The sequence below is a fragment of the Camellia sinensis genome, unplaced genomic scaffold, assembly GCF_055761805.1.
Source record: "Camellia sinensis isolate YWXY unplaced genomic scaffold, ASM5576180v1 Unanchor1, whole genome shotgun sequence".
In the NCBI taxonomy this organism is placed as follows: domain Eukaryota; kingdom Viridiplantae; phylum Streptophyta; class Magnoliopsida; order Ericales; family Theaceae; genus Camellia; species Camellia sinensis.
In genome coordinates, this window is record NW_028128987.1 from 21,084,544 (window position 1) to 21,090,768 (window position 6,225).

Genomic DNA, 6,225 nt, shown 5'->3' on the forward strand with positions numbered 1-6,225 from the left:
TAAGGACCTAATCCGTCATAATCAGAAATTACAGGTTCAGGAATTAAGGTATAAAGGAAAAAGTCATTGAATGAAAGCATCCATTTTTGTCCAATTCAAAAATTGGCCTCTACTAATTCTCAATTTTATGATTTTAGTGGTTAATTATTCATATAAATCATTTTAAGCCTAAAAACCTTTATTATCCTAAAACTAGATAATTTGAATAAAATGAATATCATTTATTCTAGATTAAAGGAATAAAGTCATATTTTTATAAAAAAAAAAACAGGTAATTTTTTACTAAAAAGTGGATTTTATCAATTCATGGCTATAAACCCAACTTAAAATAAGTAATATTCATAAAACATAAAAAATGAATAATTTTGCATAGAAAAGTATAGAAACTTGCTTTATTAAAAAAACAATGTAAATAGCAAATACATGCTATAGAGATTGAGAAAAGTTATCCGGATGCCCACTTATGCGTCTTTCTTACAGTACATAAATTAAATATGACCTTATATGCAACTAATACATATAAAATGCAACCTACGCTTGATTTAAGGGTTGTAATATGATTTAATGCGCAAAAAAAAAAAAAAAAAACACGTAAAACAATGCAAACTAATATACACGATACTTAAATCGGGTCATATGTGTGCTTATTACATGATTAAATGGAGCCTAAACATGTTTTTAACAATATAAAGAAAACATGCAAGGAAAGGAAAAAAAAAGTGAATAAAGCTAAGAGACTACATGATGCTTGTAGACTCGACTTTCTTCGTGCGCCCCCCTTTCGGAGAGGCCCGAATTGGTCCTACAGTTCGGACTCCTGTCACAGTTCTGAAACTAATCTCACAAAGTGCAATGTAAGACTGATAAACACCAAAGAGTCCAATCCAGAAAATCATTTTGAAAAATAAGATTTTGAATCAAATAATGCCAAAACTGGACTGCTTTGCCAGATTACAGAGTCGCCACCTAAATATTTTATTTTTGGAAAATTTAGAAAACTGTCACGACCCCAAACCGCCCCTAGTAGAATGGTGTCGTGATGGCCAGTAATCCGAGATTACTGAAGGCCAATCTTCAAAATCCACACACAACAGAGTATAAATATATGGGGCTCACAAATATGGAAGCAATACATACAAATCAGAATAGTCCATGAGAGCTGTGCGTAAGTCAAATGAAATGGCAAACATCTTCACATGGGTTACAACTTAGTTACAAATGAAGTAAAGTACATATTACATCTTGACCAAAAGGCTTCTCAAGCCGACGTATGCAAAATACAAGTATTACAAGTCGAGAAGCATAATTTTCAAGACTGCCGAGATGAATATAAGTTAAGCCGACATAACAAAAATCCAAAATAAGCTCGCGAATCACATCTAGGCGTCACCGCCTTCTTGCTCATCACCTACATATATATAGAGAGGGTGAGCTTGGATACTCAGTAAATGATATAAATAATAAAGGGTTGCATGAATAATAGCCGAAGTCTTTTCAAAACGATACATATCAAAACTTTATATAACAAGGGATGTACCTCGTCCATCTAGCAAATCTTTAAAGCTTCAAGGGATGCTTACTAGCGTCAACATATTACAAATGATGACATTCCGGACAAACGAACCCACGCGGTAAACCGTCAGTGGCAAAACAAAACAAAGCAAAGCAAAGGAGATATCTCAAACAATGGTGCAGTTGCAATATAGTCCCCTGGCACTAAGGACTCTCAAAACAAGATGTGCAGTTGCATTATAGTCCCCTGGCACTAAGGACTTTCAAAACAAGATGTGCAGTTACATTATAGTCCCCTGGCACTAAGGACTTTCAAAACAAGATGTGCAGTTGCATTATAGTCCCCTGGCACTAAGGACTTTCCTAGAAAGTCATCAAAACAAGATAATGCTTGATATACAAAATAGGGACAATCATTCATGCTTAACAAATACTTTTCAAAACAAAGCAAAGCAAAGCTCATCAAAACATTGATAACAGAGCTTTATTAAAAATACCACTCACTTAGTTCTTCAAACGTTGGGGTCGAGGCAAGTCCAAGTCCTACAAACACATGGCAAAGTCTATTGAATGCATTTCTCAAAACAAGTCTTGCATGCATGCAAATGACCTTGGCATTCTTCAAAAACTAAGTCAAATCAAAACAAAACACAGTTTTTTATCTCGGGAAAACGTGCTGGGCAACTACCAGGTCTAGGCCGAGGTCCCACACCTTCTTGCCGAGGTGTGACCTCGATAGCCACATTCAAGGAAATGAAGTCGGAAAAATCTGGGTTTCCCTCTTTTGAAGAACATGACGAACATGAAGAACATGAACATGAGGAAGATAAATGCAAAGATTATAACTTGCTATTACAAAATCTGAGATTTCATGCTAAGAATCTGAAATCATGGACTTGGATACCCATACTCGAAGATCTTATGAAAACAAACACAAAAACATGAATCTTAATGCAACTTTCGAATCAAACAAGGCGTTTCTTCAAGAACACATGAAAACCATTTTCTCTTTCTAAAACCAACTTTAAATCAATGCATGACATGCAGAACAGGTTTGATCGTGCAATGCAGCTAGATGATCAATTAGAACAACAAGAGTAGGTTAAGATTCTAACCTCAAAACTCGAATCTAACGGTTCAAACTCCAACGATCAAGCTTGGAAGTTCACTCTCTTACTTAAAGGCTTCACCTTCTTCTTCATAGAGTCTCTCTCTCTAAAAGGCAAGATTTGATACAAAATGATATGTTTCTCTTGACAGTCACTGACTTAACCCTCTGCTGGGACACATGGCATCGGCTGATTGGCTCTACTAAAAAAGGCGACTGACTGACAAGACAAGACCATGACAAAGTGTGTTCAACAAGTTAGACGACAAGAGCACTCCGGCAAGTGATGATCTCGGCTAAGGGCAAAGCTTCGGCAAGTATGGTGGCAATGACCTCGGCTAGGAAGGACAACACTTGACTAAGCTGTGCCACACCTTGGCCTAGATGCGCCACACCTCGGTTTAGGTCATACCATTCCAGGAACAAAATCACTAAGTGCAGGGATAGACATCTCGGCCTAGATGATACACATCTCGGCCTTGGTGCTGCACACCTCGGCCTAGATGGCGACATCTCGGCAAATATGCCAGGGTGAAGATGGAGGTCAACCGAAGTGGTTCCAAGATAGTTCTAAGTGTGGAAAGGTTCCAAGATGTCTAGGCTTAAGATGACCTCGGCAACACACCAGGTAAGAACAAAGCATGCAAGCAACACTCAAGCAAAACAAGACAGGATTTGCAAATGCACATAACAAAATAAGATCATACATAAATGTATGCAAGTATGACTAAGTTGAAGTGAGGGTTGTTGCATCCTACTCCCCTTAAAGAAGTTCGGTCCCCAAACTTGAGTTACCTTGTTCCAAGAACAATTCTGGATGTCGGACTTTCATTTCCTTTTCCATTTCCCATGTAGCATCCTCACCGTAATGCTCCTTCCATTCAACTTTCACCATTGGTATCGACTTACTTCTCAACTGTTTCCCCTGCCTATCGATAATCCGTATCGGCTTCTCTTCGTAGCCTAAATCTTCATTAACAACAATTCCGAAATAGTCGATCACATGCAGTGGATCTCGAATATACTTCCTCAACATTAAAATATGAAACACATTATGGACTTGGCTCAATTCTGGCGGCAAAGCAAGTCTGTAGGCAGCGAGGTTAACCTTCTCAAGAACTTCAAAAGGCCCGATGTAACGGGGTGCTAACTTACCCTCCTTCCCAAATCTTGTAACTCTTTTCATCGGCGAAATCTTTAGGAACACATGGTCCCCGACCTCAAATTCCAACTCTCTTCTTCTCTGGTCGGCATAACTCTTCTGTCGACTCTGTGCGGTTTTGATTCTTTGCTGAACGAGCTTAATCTTCTCGGTTGTTACTTGAATTAACTCGGGACCAAGCAGAGCTTTGTCTCCTACCTCGGTCCAACATATCGGCGACCTGCACTTCCTTCTATACAACGCTTCATACGGCGCCATGCCAATGCTAGCTTGATAACTGTTGTTGTAGGTAAATTCCACCAATGGCAAATGTACTCCCCAACTTCCTTGGAGGTCCAATACACAAAGCCTAAGCATATCTTCAAGTGTCTGAATCGTCCTCTCTGTTTGCCCATCAGTCTGGGGATGAAAAGCTGTGCTAAACCTCAACTCGGCCCCGAAAGCTCTTTGTAGGCTCTGCCAAAATCTGGAAACCAACTTCGGATCTCGGTCCGACACAATTGACATCGGCACTCCATGAAGTCTAACAATCTCATTCACATACAACAAAACAAGTTTATCGGTGTTGAAGGTGGTCTTAACAGGCAAGAAGCGTGCTGACTTAGTTAGTCTATCCACGATAACCCAAATCGAATCCATACCTTTTTGTGTCTTCGGCAAACCAACCACAAAGTCCATGGAGATGTGCTCCCATTTCCACTTAGGAATCGATAAAGGTTGGAGAAGTCCTGCTGGGCTTTGGTGTTCTGCTTTCACTTGTTGACAATACAGACACTGGGACACGAACTCGGCTATTTCTCCTTTCATATTCGGCCACCAAAATGTCTGCTTCACATCCTGATACATCTTGGTGTTCCCTAGGTGAACAACAAACTTGGAACCATGAGCTTCCTGCAAAATTTTTCTTTTCAACTCTGGGATGTCGGCCACACACAATCTTCCTTCAAACTTGAGCACTTGATTTTCTATGGTGTACCCTGATCTCGGCTTTGTGATAATCTCATCGGCTACCCTCTTGAAGAATTCATCCTCCATCTGTCTTGTCTTTACTTCCTCAACAATAGTCGGCTCCACTGAGATCGTGGTCAGACATGCCAAATTTCCAACCATCTTTTTGCTCAAAGCGTCGGCTACGGTGTTAGCTTTACCTGGGTGATATTGAATTTGCATGTCGTAGTCTTTCAACAACTCAAGCTATCTTCTCTGTCTCATATTCAATTCTTTCTAAGTGAACAAGTACTTTAAACTCTTATGATCTGTAAAAACCTGACAAAAAGCTCCATACAAGTAGTGAAGCCAAATCTTTAAAGCAAATACCACGGCTGCTAGTTCTAAGTCATGGGTAGGATAATTCTTTTCGTGTGGCTTCAACTGACGAGATGCATATGTGTAGACGTCCCCCGAACGCCCCGGGAGGGTTAGCTCCCGTTCTGTTCATTTGGGGTCACTACAGCTCGGACTCTTAAATGTCACGGTTCCTAATCTGAACCAAAGAGTCCAAATTCGGCAAATCGTTTTGAGAAACTGATTTTTGAAAAAGTAGTGCCAAACATGGACTGCTTTGCCAGATACAGAGTCGCCACCTAAATATTTTATTTTGGGAAATTTAGGAAACCCTGACTCGGTGCCGAAAGGCCACGTGTCCGTCATCACCAAAGTTGCCTCGGCTCGGGAACTTGGGTACGATTGGGGAAGGTCACTTCGTGAGCACCCCCGCTCGCCCGGTCATAGACCGGCCTCTACTAATCATGATATCAATTTTTGAAAACATTGTGAGTCCTTATTCCGGTTTATTAGCCTAGGTTACTATGTGATGCGCACAGCATACAAGTATAGACTGGGTCGCCCGAATTGGAACAAAACATTTCATGTTTATTTTTGAAAGATAGTTTGCTACTCGCAAGTAGGCTTAAAATGCAGATTTTGCCACCCTCGGGTGGGCTTTAGAAAAGATGGTTTTGCCACTATCTAGTGGGCTTAAAACATTTGATGATTTATTCCAATTTAAGTAACCCAACCTTCACCCACAGGCATTCAGGCAGTTATATCAGATAAGCACATAGCCTCATGGTAAGCATGCTATCATGGCATTCACTCACACGCATGCAAGGATGCTAAAGCATAAAAACTCACCGAGTACTCCAAGCCAAAATAGACACTTATTAGAAATCATGCATGAATCCTAAGTACACAGAAATACCTAATGCAACACACGCAAAATGCAATTATAGCAGGCTCGGCTATTCTAAGATGGTATATGAAGTGTTACAACTATCATGTATTCAACTTTGAATTGAAAATACAATGCAGTTAGTATGATGCGCCGAGCCCGGTGCATGCAATACAGATGAATGAATGCAAACATGCTGTCATACTGTATGCTAATTTAAATATGCCCTAATCTAACCATCATAAGCTGGTAAATAAAAGGGAAGAAAGACGT